Source organism: Trichechus manatus, unplaced genomic scaffold (assembly GCF_000243295.1).
Source record: "Trichechus manatus latirostris isolate Lorelei unplaced genomic scaffold, TriManLat1.0 scaffold00037, whole genome shotgun sequence".
In the NCBI taxonomy this organism is placed as follows: domain Eukaryota; kingdom Metazoa; phylum Chordata; class Mammalia; order Sirenia; family Trichechidae; genus Trichechus; species Trichechus manatus.
This window is the reverse complement of record NW_004443973.1, coordinates 3,823,830-3,836,959: the sequence shown is the minus strand read 5'-3', so window position 1 is coordinate 3,836,959 and position 13,130 is coordinate 3,823,830. Positions and strand designations below refer to the sequence as shown.

The 13,130-nt window shown below is 35.8% G+C and overlaps 1 non-coding gene across 1 annotated transcript; it reads left to right on the top strand.

Annotated features, from left to right (window-relative positions):
• Window positions 1-12,132: 12,132 nt before the first annotated feature.
• TRNAG-UCC (transfer RNA glycine (anticodon UCC)) lies at window positions 12,133-12,203 on the top strand. Its single transcript has one exon. It is a non-coding gene; the product is annotated as a tRNA-Gly (tRNA).
• Window positions 12,204-13,130: the final 927 nt, after the last annotated feature.

Genomic DNA, 13,130 nt, shown 5'->3' with positions numbered 1-13,130 from the left:
GACATGATTCAGACTAGATTAGTACCCACTCTACTCCAATATGACCTCATGTTAACTGATAATGTTTTCAGACATCCTATTTCTAAACAAGCTCAAGTTCACAGGAAGTGAGTGTTGAGACTTCCTATATCTGTTTTGGGGACACAATTCAAGTCATAACACATGCCACCTCCATATAATTCTGTTTGACTGACCCAACTATCTCTCTTATTGTTCAAACAACTTCCAGATTTTCCCCTCCCTTGATAAGTTGCACTGAATTGAAGAAGAAACCTAAATGAGTCTTATTCAACAGATTTTTCTTGAGTGAAGTTTAGATCCCAGAGATATAGAGCTCACATGACTACTTGAAACAAAAATATGATGTGCTATAGATACATAAGATGGATTTGATATATATGATATGCATGAAAAACATAATCTAATATTTAGTTTGTACCTAATTGTCTTTATGTTCACTGTTGTTGTTGCTAGTGCCACTGAGTCGATTTCAACTCCTACTGATCCCATGTGACAGAGTGGAACTGTTCATAGGGTTTTCTTGGCTGTAAGCTTTACAGAAGCAGATCACCAGGCCTTTCTCCCATGGAGCGGCTGAGTTGGTTTGAATCACCAAACTTTCAGTTAGCAGCCGAGCGCTCAACCGTTTGTGCCACCAGGGCTCCTTTATGTCTACCAACTAGCTCTTAATAGGCTTCCCTGATTTCATTTAGGTCTCAGGGTCAAGGACTGTTCCTCGTATTCTAGCCTGGTCTAATTTATTTAATCACATAAAATGCATATTCTCATTTTCAAATGAGTAAAGTGCTGAGAAAATAGTGTTGGCCATGTTGCTTCAAGCAGAAGAATAGATGCAAAGAGCCAGTGTAATTTAAGCAAATGGATATGTTTATATAATAGCAAAACTAATGCCTTCTGACAGTTGCTGTGGTCTTTATTTTAACCTCTATTTTCCCGGATACAAACAGAAAGCTGCCCTTGAGGGATACTGAAGATGTATTATAAGTATCAATCCCCAGAAGTGGAAAAGTTCAAGTTCAATCTTGATGATAAGTTTTGGCTCTCTCTTTTGCTGTTGTTATAATATTACACATGTGCAAACCTTTTCATTTTTACCTGAAGATGTATCAAATGGTCAGCATTTTAAAACAATATAGAACAGTTTAGATTTTGACCATATAAAATATAAAAATGAAATATCTGATTACATGAAAGTTTTGGCAATGTGACGTATTAAGAAAACAACATTAACAGCCCTGAGAAAGGCCCCTGAGCCTTGTCTTCTCCCTCCCACTTACTGCTCCTGTGACCTTGGGCAAGGTAACTTCTCTGGGCCTTAGTTGCCTCTGATGAAAAAAGAGTCTATATGAAGGTAGCAACAGAATCAGATGATTTTTACCGGCTCTAATATCTAAAAATATAATATTGTAAGAAGGATTTTAACCAACGGATCAGAGGCTGTTGGGGTAAAAATTAACATACATCAGAGACCACTAAAATATCATTCTGAGGTTATATTCATCCATGTGAGGTCAATTCATTTAACAAGAACTTATTACCTAGTTTTCTATGAGACCCTGGGGGGAATGTAAAGATGAATAAACCATGATGCCAGCTCCAGGGAGAGTTTCTAATTTAGAGGAGAAATAGACACACAAACAAATAATTACAATAGAGTGTGATAAGTATGATAGTAAACATTTGCACAGAGGACTATGGGCATAGGAAATAGAGGCTTTGGGATAATGTTGTTGGACCAGCATGGTGAATTTTTAGGCAATTGAGTGTGTGATGTGATATAATCGGCACACCACTGAATTAAGAGTCAGAGGACCTAGATTCCGTTCTTAGCAACTTCACTTACTACCAGTGCTACCTACTTGTAATATAACCTGAAGAAAACCATTTAATCTTTCCCTCTAGGAGATGAAAAGGTTATGCTAGACAATTTTAAACTCTATTAAAACTCTAAACTCCTGCAGCTCTCTGGCAGACATGCCAATCGTCTATTTAGTATTCATTCTCCTGTTCTTCCTTAACAAAACAGAATCTCAATTTTATTTGAGGTTTCCATACGCTCTGATAAAACTTGATTTCCCAGGCTCCTTTTTTTCTAGGGTTGGCCATGTAACACAATTCTGGCCAATGAAAACTAAATGGAAAGTTTTGCTTTCCTTTTCTAATATAGGCTCTAAACCAAAAAACCAAACCCACTGCTGTCAAGTCAATTCCTACTCATAGCGTTATAGACACTAGACTTCCTTTCTTTCACTTCCTTCTTCCTTCCAGGAAGACACAGGCACAAGCTAAGGGATAGAGCATAATGAATGCAAATGTCACAGTTAAGATGGACGAGCAGGAACCTAGGAGTCTGGATTATAGCTTTACTGGCCCAGGAATACCTACTTCCAGCCTTCATGTTATCTTAGTAATATAAACCTCTATTTTGTTAAGCCACTGTGAGCTGGTTTCCATTATAAGCAGCTAAACTCAACCATAACTGGTACAGATTCCTTAGTTTTAGTATCAAAAGATGGTATTTTCCTGAATCCAGAAGCTGGGGTAAATTTTCATTCAACACAACATAGTTCTAGATGTTGGCATCTGGGTGTGTGTATGTATGCATGTATGACACGGGGGTATATATATATATATATACATGTCATATCTGGATACTATGTAAGATGTAGGTCAATGACTCCCAGATTTATATCCCCACTCAAGACTTCTCTTCTGAGCTCTAGGCTAACTGCCATCCTTATATCTCTCTTTGGATGTCTTAGAGGTCTCTCTAACTTAAAAAAATTCAAACAAAACACTTAAAGTTCCCACCTACACCCCTAAATCCAAATGTTTATCCACTGTTTGCCATCTTTGTATTTCCATTTCAATCGGTTACTTAGGCCAGACACCTGGGAGTCAGTCACTCATGGCACTTTCTGCTCCTACACATGATTTTGCCAAAATTTTCTTTCGTTCTTTTCTTGGTGTAAACTAAACCCAAACCCATTGCCGTCGAGTCGATCCCAACTCATAGTGGCCTTATAGTATACTTGTTACTTGATGTCTTTGTGCCTCAGTTTTCTCATTTGTAAAACGGTCATAGTAATAGTAATACAGTATAGATTATTTGAAGATTAAATTAGTTAACGTGTATAAAGTGTTAGAATAATGTCTGACACATGTTACAGTTGCAGCACGTGCTAAAGTATTCAATAAATGTTTAGAGGCAGTCCCCAAGTTACGAATGTCCAGCTTACGTAGTATGACCTGTAGTTATGAACCAACCCCCATAAAGCCTATTATATTAAAAATTCGAGGTAAACACAATGGTTCATCACAACAAATGGGCGCTACTTTGCAACACCCATTAAAACATTATTATTATTAGTTACCGTATTATTATGTTAAAGATGTTTTAATGTATCTGGAAGTGTTTCTTTAATGTTTTTTATGCATAGAAAGGTACACTATATACTATATATTAAGACAAACATTTGACCAACTGTTGTTAAATATGAACCATACCTAACTGTTTTGACTTATGTACAAATGTGACTTAAAGACAGACTTAGGAATGGAACTCATTTGTAATCCAGGGATTGCCTGTATTGTTATTTTTAAAATAGAAGTAATATGGCAATTACAAAACAGCTGTTCTAAATTTACGTACTTTTATTGTAAAGAGGGGAATGTAGGGAGATATCTAATTTTTATTTTCATTTGTTTCAGTATTCATTACAGGTGTTGTAAGAGAGTCAGGTCCTGTACACATATTTTGACATATATCTTGGAAAAGTACTGAAAAAATTAATGGATCAAAATGCAACGAATATTTAGTAAGCACCTTCTATAAGCCAGGCACTCTTCTTAGCACTGATTATATAGTAGTGAACATGCAAAATCCTTACTCTAATAGAATTTTGAAATTCCATGTCTATTTCTTCACCAGTAAAATAAAATGGTTGGATTAGAACTAGATGATATTTAATTCCTTGCAGCTGTCGTAATATATGAGTCTGATTATATGAAGTGGTGTGCTAGAACATGAGTAGAAAACAGCTTGAAACTGCAACATGGAGACCCTTGGAGTATGGCCACAATTTGGTATGCACTAGAGAATCAATAAAAAATTTTAACTAACACAATAAAAGTTATGCTTTAGGAAGTTTAATTGGGAAGCATTCCATAGCGCAGATTGGAATCAGGTTTTTCATGGATAGAAATATCACTCACTGAAGGATAGGAAATGGTGATTCATAGAGTGCTTGGAAGAGGCAAGACTCCCAGCACTCTTGGGAAATGTGCAAAAAGGTAGCTCATGGCATAGCACATGACTGAAACTGGAAACCTCTCTAGATCTGGGCTTGTTTGGGTTAAAAAATGGCTGTGAGTATATGTGTTGTTGTTAGACGCCATCCAGTTGATTCCAACTCACAGAGACCCCATGTGACAGAGAAAAACTGCCCTATCGGGTTTTCTTGGCTGTAATCATTATGGAAACATATCTCCAGGTCTTTCCCCAGACGAGCCACTGGGTGTGTTCAAACCGCTAACTTTTTGGTGACATCAGGGCACCTTTGTGTGTATATATGTGTGTGTAAATAGAAAGATTTGTTTAATTAACTTTGATACTGAGAACTCATATAGAAGATGACATACAGTTATATGACCTAAGCATGTTTATACCTTCATCCTGGACTAGGCGTGGAAACAGGAAACCCTTTCTTTAAAAGGACAGGAATCGTACCCAGATGCTGGCTCACCCAATATTGGGCTCAGTGTGTGCCCAAGCCACTGCACATTGTCTCCCAGGGAAAATCTTGTCTCCTTGGAGAGCCTCAGCTTGGGCAGACTGCCAGGCTGCAACAGCAGTCCTATGGAAGCAGCCTTCAGTACAGCAGGCAGCAACAGGGCCCCTCCACAGAGAGCATGCTTTCCTGGGTTCTCTGTCTGAGGTGACGGTAACCAAGATTGTCCCTTTGGACTAACTGACTATCCCTCAGGGTCTTGGAGCAATTGTTGAGAGGATTCTGAAGAGATGGAATAGAATCTCAGCAGCATTTAATTTGAGTAAAAGGAATGTGACTTAATTTTGTACCTCACTCTGGTAAGTGGGACGTACTTATTAAAATAGAATGGAACTGTAATAGTAATTGTGTTATAAAGGTTTATGGGAGCCTAAACTAGGGTCAAAGAAGTGGAAATATCAAGGAAATCTTTATATGATTTTTGGGATGAGAATTCACTCTTTGTGGAGTGAGAGGTTTCATATGCTCCAAGAACTAATTTATTTTATGTTTTAGGGATATGGTTGTGTCAGTTTAATCATGTCTAATGTGCCTTTGTAAATACTGTGCCATTTATTTAGAATGTGTTACTTCTCTCCACTTACTTGCCTGGCAAAGCCCATTTGTCTATTTGTCGTTTAAAATCCAACTCTGTTGTCACCTTCTTCAAGATTCTCTTACAGACTCTTAAAGAGAATTAAGGTCCCTACGTGGTGCAAACGGTTTGCACTTGACTGCTAACCTAAAGGGTGGCAGTTCAAACCCAGCCAGAGGTACTGCAGAAGATAGGCCTGGCAATCTGCTTTCATTAAGATTACAACCAAGAAAACCTTATGGAGCAGTTTTACTCTATAACACATGAGTTGTAATTGACCCAATGACAATTAACAACAACAGAGAAAATTAAGTCTTCTTTCTTCTTTGTCAGGTCCCTGGGTAGCACTTGTTACTTTTATAAATAATGCATTTTTTTTTTATTGTTGCCCTTGTCACACTGTATTTTATTGATTTCTTCTGTTAGCCTATGAGCATCTTAGTTACGTTCATGCCAGAATCTTTATTGCCCATGGTGGTGCCTAGAGGAAATGTTTAATAATTATTTGTTTAATGAATGGATAAAAATTCAACAAATATTTACTGAGCGCTAGCTACATACCAGCTGTAGTACCAGTATTGTGGCTGCAATAGTGACTAAAAGATGGTAACCAATCTTACAAAACAATGTTTACTAATGTTTTAATGAGAAGCTAGTTTGTTCTGTAAACCTTCATCTGAAGTACAATAATAAAAAAAATAAAATAAAAAAATAGTGACTAAAAGAGTTACAATCTGTGTCCTCACAGAACTTGTTGTCTGTTGGGGGATTAGACAACCCAAATGGCAGTTACACCCTGGTATATGTCTAATGGAGAAGTATGATCTGCTGTGGAAGTATATAAGATGAATGTGCTTCCTGTGTCCAAATACTTGACAATTAAATATTCCCACCTTAAAAGTAATGATATATTCAAAAATCAATCAGTATCAAAGTAAAGGGGGAAAATGGCTAGGACTGTGGATGCCACTGAAATCTGAATATTAAGCTTTATGTTTTTGATGTATAGCCTTTCAGTTATATTAATATTATATATAATATTTTGACATATTAACATTTTGAATAAAAATGTGTCTTAGATTCTTAGACAGTGTAGGATCGAGAAAATCAACATTTGATTTTGAGAAAATCAGTATTTGATTTTCTCATCATCTGTATTCAAGATGTACATTTTTTTTTGTCCTGACTTAGCTATTTAGAAAACCCTCACAATTAGTTTACTTTTTAAGGATTTCACTCCAGCAAAAGGGTGCATGTTTCAACATAGTAGAGATCACTGATCATACAGCATGACAGAATTGTATGCCACGTAACACATAGTGATCACTGGTCACACAACATGACAGTCTGGATTCTTCTGTCCCAGTTTTTCCTCAACCAACTACTGAATAATTCCAACTCACTGAACCTTAGCTTTCTCACTTCTAAAATCCTTTCAGCGCAAAAACTGATTCTATAAGCTGTGGAGTTGAGAAACATTATGAGTCCATCAATAATTATATATCCATTTAAAATTAGGTGGGGCATTTGTGTAATTCATATATTTCAGCACTATTTGAAATAGGTATACCTAAAATCTGACCAGAATTCCTTTTAGTGAAAATTACATCTTAGAACACTTTTTAATAAGATCACTAATGAAAAAGTTGGTTCTTGTTTTTTAACTCAGTCTACTTGATATGATCTCCTTAATCTGGTAGACTTGGTACAGGTTACTTTATATACTGCACTTGATGATTTACAAATACAAATAAAGTTGTGAATTTCTGCTCTCAGTCAATGGGTATTTACCATGTAGGTTTGTTTAGAGGTGAAGACAGTATGGCTTGAGGTACATGTGTATGCAACATTTCAGAATAAGTTCTCAGGGTAAGGATAGCCAAATTTTAATCACAATTTTTCAGGTGTTTCTAACTGTTGTTCTTTCTCGTATTTGTTGCATATAAAGATTATTCTCAAAATTAGATGACGATTTATGTTACAAGGATGAACAAAAAGGAAAAAAAACCTAAAATGATCAATATAACAGTTTGGTATTTTGATTCTAAATCATGTAGCATGGTACTGTGAAATGTGTTAACTGTAAACATTTCTGAGAAGTTAAAGGATTTCAGTCCCTCAAGACTGCCTTCTGTTTGTCATTTGTTCGAATTTAAACTGCATCTTGCAGTCTAGTACAGGTGTGTTAACAGAGACTCTGATTACTTTTTAGTCTACAAAAGGAAGTTTCCAACTGGCATGAATAATTTCCTGTTAGAAAGATGAATGTAGGGTAACAGATTGTACATAACTAGATCCTGTAAATAATGCTGCATCTTCTCTTTTATTTTATTTTCTACCTAATGACATATTGATGGAATGGAAGTAAGCAATAGGGCCCCTGATGGTATTATGTTATTTGGAAAATATTTAAAAGTACGTGAATTGTGGCTATAAAGTAATATGACTTTTTTTTTTTTAATCTCTTAGCCTAATGAATGATCCTCATGTCAAATCACTTAAATAGAATGATTTCCATTGCTCAATTTCAAAATTCCAATTTCAAAACTGTCTTCGACAATGGTGGTATATGTATATTTCTTTTCAGGCAGTTTTTTTTTCTTAAGTGATTTCAATAAGTGGTGGCACAAATCCTTTCAACAGAGGTACCAAAACCTATTGCCGTCGGGTAGATTCTGACTCATAGGGCGACCCTATAGGACAGAGTAGAACTGGCCCATAGGGTTTCCAAGGAGCTACTGGTGGACTCGAACTGCCGACTTTTTTGGTTAGCAGCTAAGCTCTTAACCACTGTGCCACCAGGGCTCCACTAAATAGATGGTAGTATCTCTTTAAAACATAGCATCAGGATTAGGAACAGAAGAACAAAACCCCATAATGCCGCATTAGGGTAAGGTAGTGCTCAAGCACCGCATTTATGGGACTGATCCTACTATTCCTCATATAGAAGTGTCCTTGTCCCTCAGTGTAGAGAACTGCTTTGATTTCTGGAAACAGCTGAAAGTCATCTAAGGCTAAAGTTTGTGACTTTGGGGTTAAACAAGCTAAAATTCCAATTTTACTTAAGAAAGAAAGTCTAACCATACATAATGGAATATATGTCTCATGTACTCCCAAGTAAGGATTTTAAAAGCATATTGAGTCCTTGATTTTCAATCAGTGGGTCACTTCAGAATCCTTTAGGTTGGAAGGGGGTAAAAGTGATATAATTAAAAAAAAAAAATCATACTCAGTATTAAAATTTTTATTTGAAAATCAAGTATCTCCATTGTTTTCATAATGGAATTGAGAGAGAGCATAAAGTCTTGGTGGTGCAAATGGCTAGCAGGTTTGCCTGCTAACCAAAAAGTTGGTGTTCCACATCCACTCAGAGGCACTTCGGAAGAAAGATCTGGCAATCTAGTTCCTAAAAATCAGCCATTGAAAACACTTTGGAAGATGGTTCTACTCTAACACACATGGGGTTGCCATGAATTGGAATTGACTCAATAGCAATTAATCTTTTTAAAATTTGTTAAAAATCTTGTCAAGTACAAATATGCAGGACATCAGTTAAGAAAACATATAATTTCTTTCATTTAGACCTTTAAAATTTCTTTCAACAGTGGTTTATATGTTTTAGTAAAAATATAGTTTTCAATAAAACACAATATTTCACTATTCAATACAATGTTAATTGTAGTTTTTTTTTTTTTTTTTAATAAATACCTTTTATCAGATTGGGTAGTTTCTTTTTATTCCTAGTTTACTGAGAGTTTTTGTCATTCCTGGTATGAAGCCCTTTTGCTAATGATGTGTTATCTTTTTATATCTTCCTGGATTCTCTTTGTTAATATTTTATTTTTTTATGTCTTTAATCATGAGGGACATGAGTCTATAATTTTCTTTTCTTGTAATGTCTTTGTTTAGTTTTGAAATTAGGGATATTCTGGCCTCATAAAATAAGTTGGAATGTATTCTCTCTTCCTCTGCAATGATTTGTATAGGATTGGTGTTATTTCTTCCTTAACATTGGCAGAGAATAAAGATATGAGCCTTGAGGTTTTTCTTTTGGGGAAGTTGTTAAATTGAGAATTTAATTTATTTAAAGAATATCAGATTTTTTATTTCTTATTGTACCAGTTTTGATAAGTTGTGTTTTTCAAAGAATTTTCCATTTCATATGTGACCAAATCTATTGAAATAAAGTGGCTTACAATAGAACCTTATTATGCTTTTAATGTGTGTAAACCTGTTGCCATCGAGTCGATTCCGACTCGTAGCGACCCTACAGGACAGAGTAGAACTGCCCCATAGAGTTTCCAAGGAGTGCCTGATGGATTTGAACTGCTGACCTTTTGGTTAGCAGCTGTAGCACTTAATCACTACACCACTGGGATTTTGATTGGGATTGCATTGACTCTATCCATATTACAAAAGATAGAGTCAAAGCTTATCAATGTGTTTTATGTTTATAAACACTAAGCAGTGATACCATGAGACCTTTTTGATTTGAATAAACATCATAGAAATGTATTTTTAATTATTTTAATGATGTGTGTAATGTGCTGAAGTACTTGAGATTAAATGGTAATAAAAACATACTAGCAATCTCTGAGGGCTGTGAAAGTTTGTTTAAAATAGTCATTTTAATCCTTAGGAAAAAACCCACTCCGCTGGAGAAATTCTTGTGAAAACTTGCATTCTGAGTACTTTGCCAAAACATTACTTGGAGAGGAAACTGAAATATTTGAGAATAGTTCATTGTCCAAATATATATATTCAAAGCTCAACTGAAGACTTAATTGAGACTATTAAATTCTTAGTATCCCAAAGATGAAATTATTATCCTCATTTCCTATTAGTTGTCATAAAGGAAATTTTTGCTTAACCCTTACTTATGTTCAATTTTTTCTTAAAACTACCATGGAGGAAAAATAGTGATGTTTTCTCAAACCTGGAACTCTTCACTATAGTTGAAGCTGTATTAACATTCTTTATTGTGAATGTCTGAACTGTGATTGTAGCAGGGTGGGACTGGGCAGTGATTTGAAGAAGCAACGTGAGAGTGTCCAGTAACGTTTGGTTTTATGATTTTGGGGATGCACTGAATTGTTCCTCTTCAATCACTGACCTTCAGAAACTGTGCTCATCCATCTATGAAATGGCCTTACCCTCATCATCAAGGAAGTTAATAATGCAAAAATTATCTGTCAAATATCAAATCATTTTCTTTGTACTTACTATATGCATATGATTGCTGGTCATGAAGTCCTTTTGGTCCATACTGAGGATTATTGCTTATAAAAAGAAAATACACTTGGCCAGATTTATGTACTCATGTTATAGTTTTCTCAATTTTGGCATAGTAGGCATAAAGCAAATTTTCAGAATGTTCCAAAAAAAAAAAAAAATCAGTAGTTACTGGCATATTTAGCAGATTTGAGGTTTTATAAACATTGAGCTTTCATGAGGCTGTCATCAGTATTATTCTTTATGATATACTTCAGATATTTATAACCAAATATAATTTTGGGTTCTGTGAATTAGTGACAAAATTATATTTTTCTGTTTCTCAGGTAGATGAAGTTCTCAAAGACTAGGGTCTTGAATATAACTTCATGAAAAACAAACATTAACTAGTCTGAGGAATGCAACCGGGCCATAAAAATCAGGCCACGATGTTTTGGGAATATCAAAGATAGCTTCTAGAAATTTATTTTGGGGTGAAATAGCTCCTTTGCTTTGAAACAAGTGAACAGGCTTCTGTACATATGCATATATATTTATGCAGCTGATTAGTCTACATTTTTAGCACCCAAAATAAAAGAGGACAACTGGTTTAGTATTTGAGCTCTGTCCTTCATACTATACCCAAAGATACATACAAAACAGGCTATGTTTTATATATGTGATTGATATAAAATGTTGCTCTCTTAAGATATAAACACAGAGAATAAAGCCCTAGTTTTACTGTATATAACTTTAGAAGTTGTGAAAACTGGCATTTTCAGGATCACGAAAATTAAGTTATTTTGAAAACATCGATTGTTGTTGTTAGTTGCTGTTAAGTCAACTCCACCTCACAGTGACCCCAGGTGTGCAGAGTAGAACTGCTTCATAGGATTTTCAAGGCTGTGACATTTCTCAGGCAGATCACCAGGCCTGTCTTCCAAGGCATGTCTGGGTGGGTTTGAACGACCACCCTTTTGGCTAATAGTCGAGTGCGTAACTGTGCCACCCAGGAACTCCATGAAACATTAATTATATATATATATGTATATCTACATGTATATGTGTTATTGCTATATATATCTTTATATATAGCCATGTGTGTATATCTTTAAATTTATATAGTATTTTCAAAAACACAAGTTTTTTTCTTCCCAAACTAACAAGATAAAAACGAGAGGAAAATGAAGCTGTGAGAAGAATTAGGTAACATGTTTAAAGTCACAGGTCAGCTAGCAAAAGCACAAATGAGAGTCTGGGTACTCTAATAATCAGACCCTAGTTATTGTTACCACATAATCAGATTATCATTACACACATAGTTTGAATGATCTGTAATTTTCATTTTGAATTTCTCTTTAACTTAAGACATATTTTTTAAAAGAATGCCTTTACATTTCAGTGGTTATATCATTCTGCTTTCATTTTGCTATGGATGTTGAATTTTATTGACCTGTGATAGGACATTATGGTCAATATAAATTCTATATATTGAAATGTACTGAGTTACTATGTGTTACCCAGTATATGTAGAGGGCACTGGTGGTTTAGTGGTAGAATTCCTGCCTTCCATGCAGGAGACCCAGGTTCAATTCCTGGCTAATGCACTTCATAAGCAGCCACTACCAGTCTCTCAGTGGAAGGCTGCATGTTGCTCTGATGTTGAACAGGTTTCAGCAGGGCTTCCAGACAAAGATGGCCTAGGAAGAAAGACCTGGCGATCTACTTCCAAAAATTAGCCAGTGAGAAACCAATGGATCACAATGGTTTGAACCCATTGCGAATGGGGTCACCATGAATCAGGGGCAACTCGACGGCAGCTAACAACCACCACCACCCAGTATAAGTATGCATGATTACACATACAAGCATGTAGTGTTAAAATTAGCCTTGTTAATCCTCAGATTCTCTATACTCTTATGTTTTGACTTGTTAGATTTGTGTAGTTGATTGGTTCTCCAGGATCCGTTCCACATTTTCTCATCAACTAATTTTCCACGGGGAATTCACCTCACCCCCATTCTCCATCAAGCTGTTTGGGTGAAACTGACCCCACCCTTATTACCATGAGTAGGCTCTGGGTCCTGAATGGCTCTGGTCCATGAGATAGAGTAAACCATGGAGCACAGGCTGCAGCTAACAGGAGAGATCGCTGTCTGATGCTGAATGTTTATTGAAAAAAAATCTAAGAACTGTAACAATTGCATCTATTCTTGGTCATAAGGGGACAGCCTGGATCTGCTTGAGGGGCCAGCGTTTGGATCCTGAAGATGAAATTTCAGTCAATATGGCAGACTGTAGAGAAACAGAGCGAACCTATTCTGCCATTCAGCCTAGCTACTGAGATTTTTTTTTTTCCCACAATAATGAATTTAATCTCAAGGATTTAATTACTTCTTTTTTCACAGCAGTCTGCTTTTATCTTATGGATATGATTTTTGTTCTTATTGTTATTGTTAGTTGCCGTCGAGTTGATTCCAGCTCATGGCAACTCTGTGTTACAGAGTAAACCACTCCACAGGATTTTCTTGGCT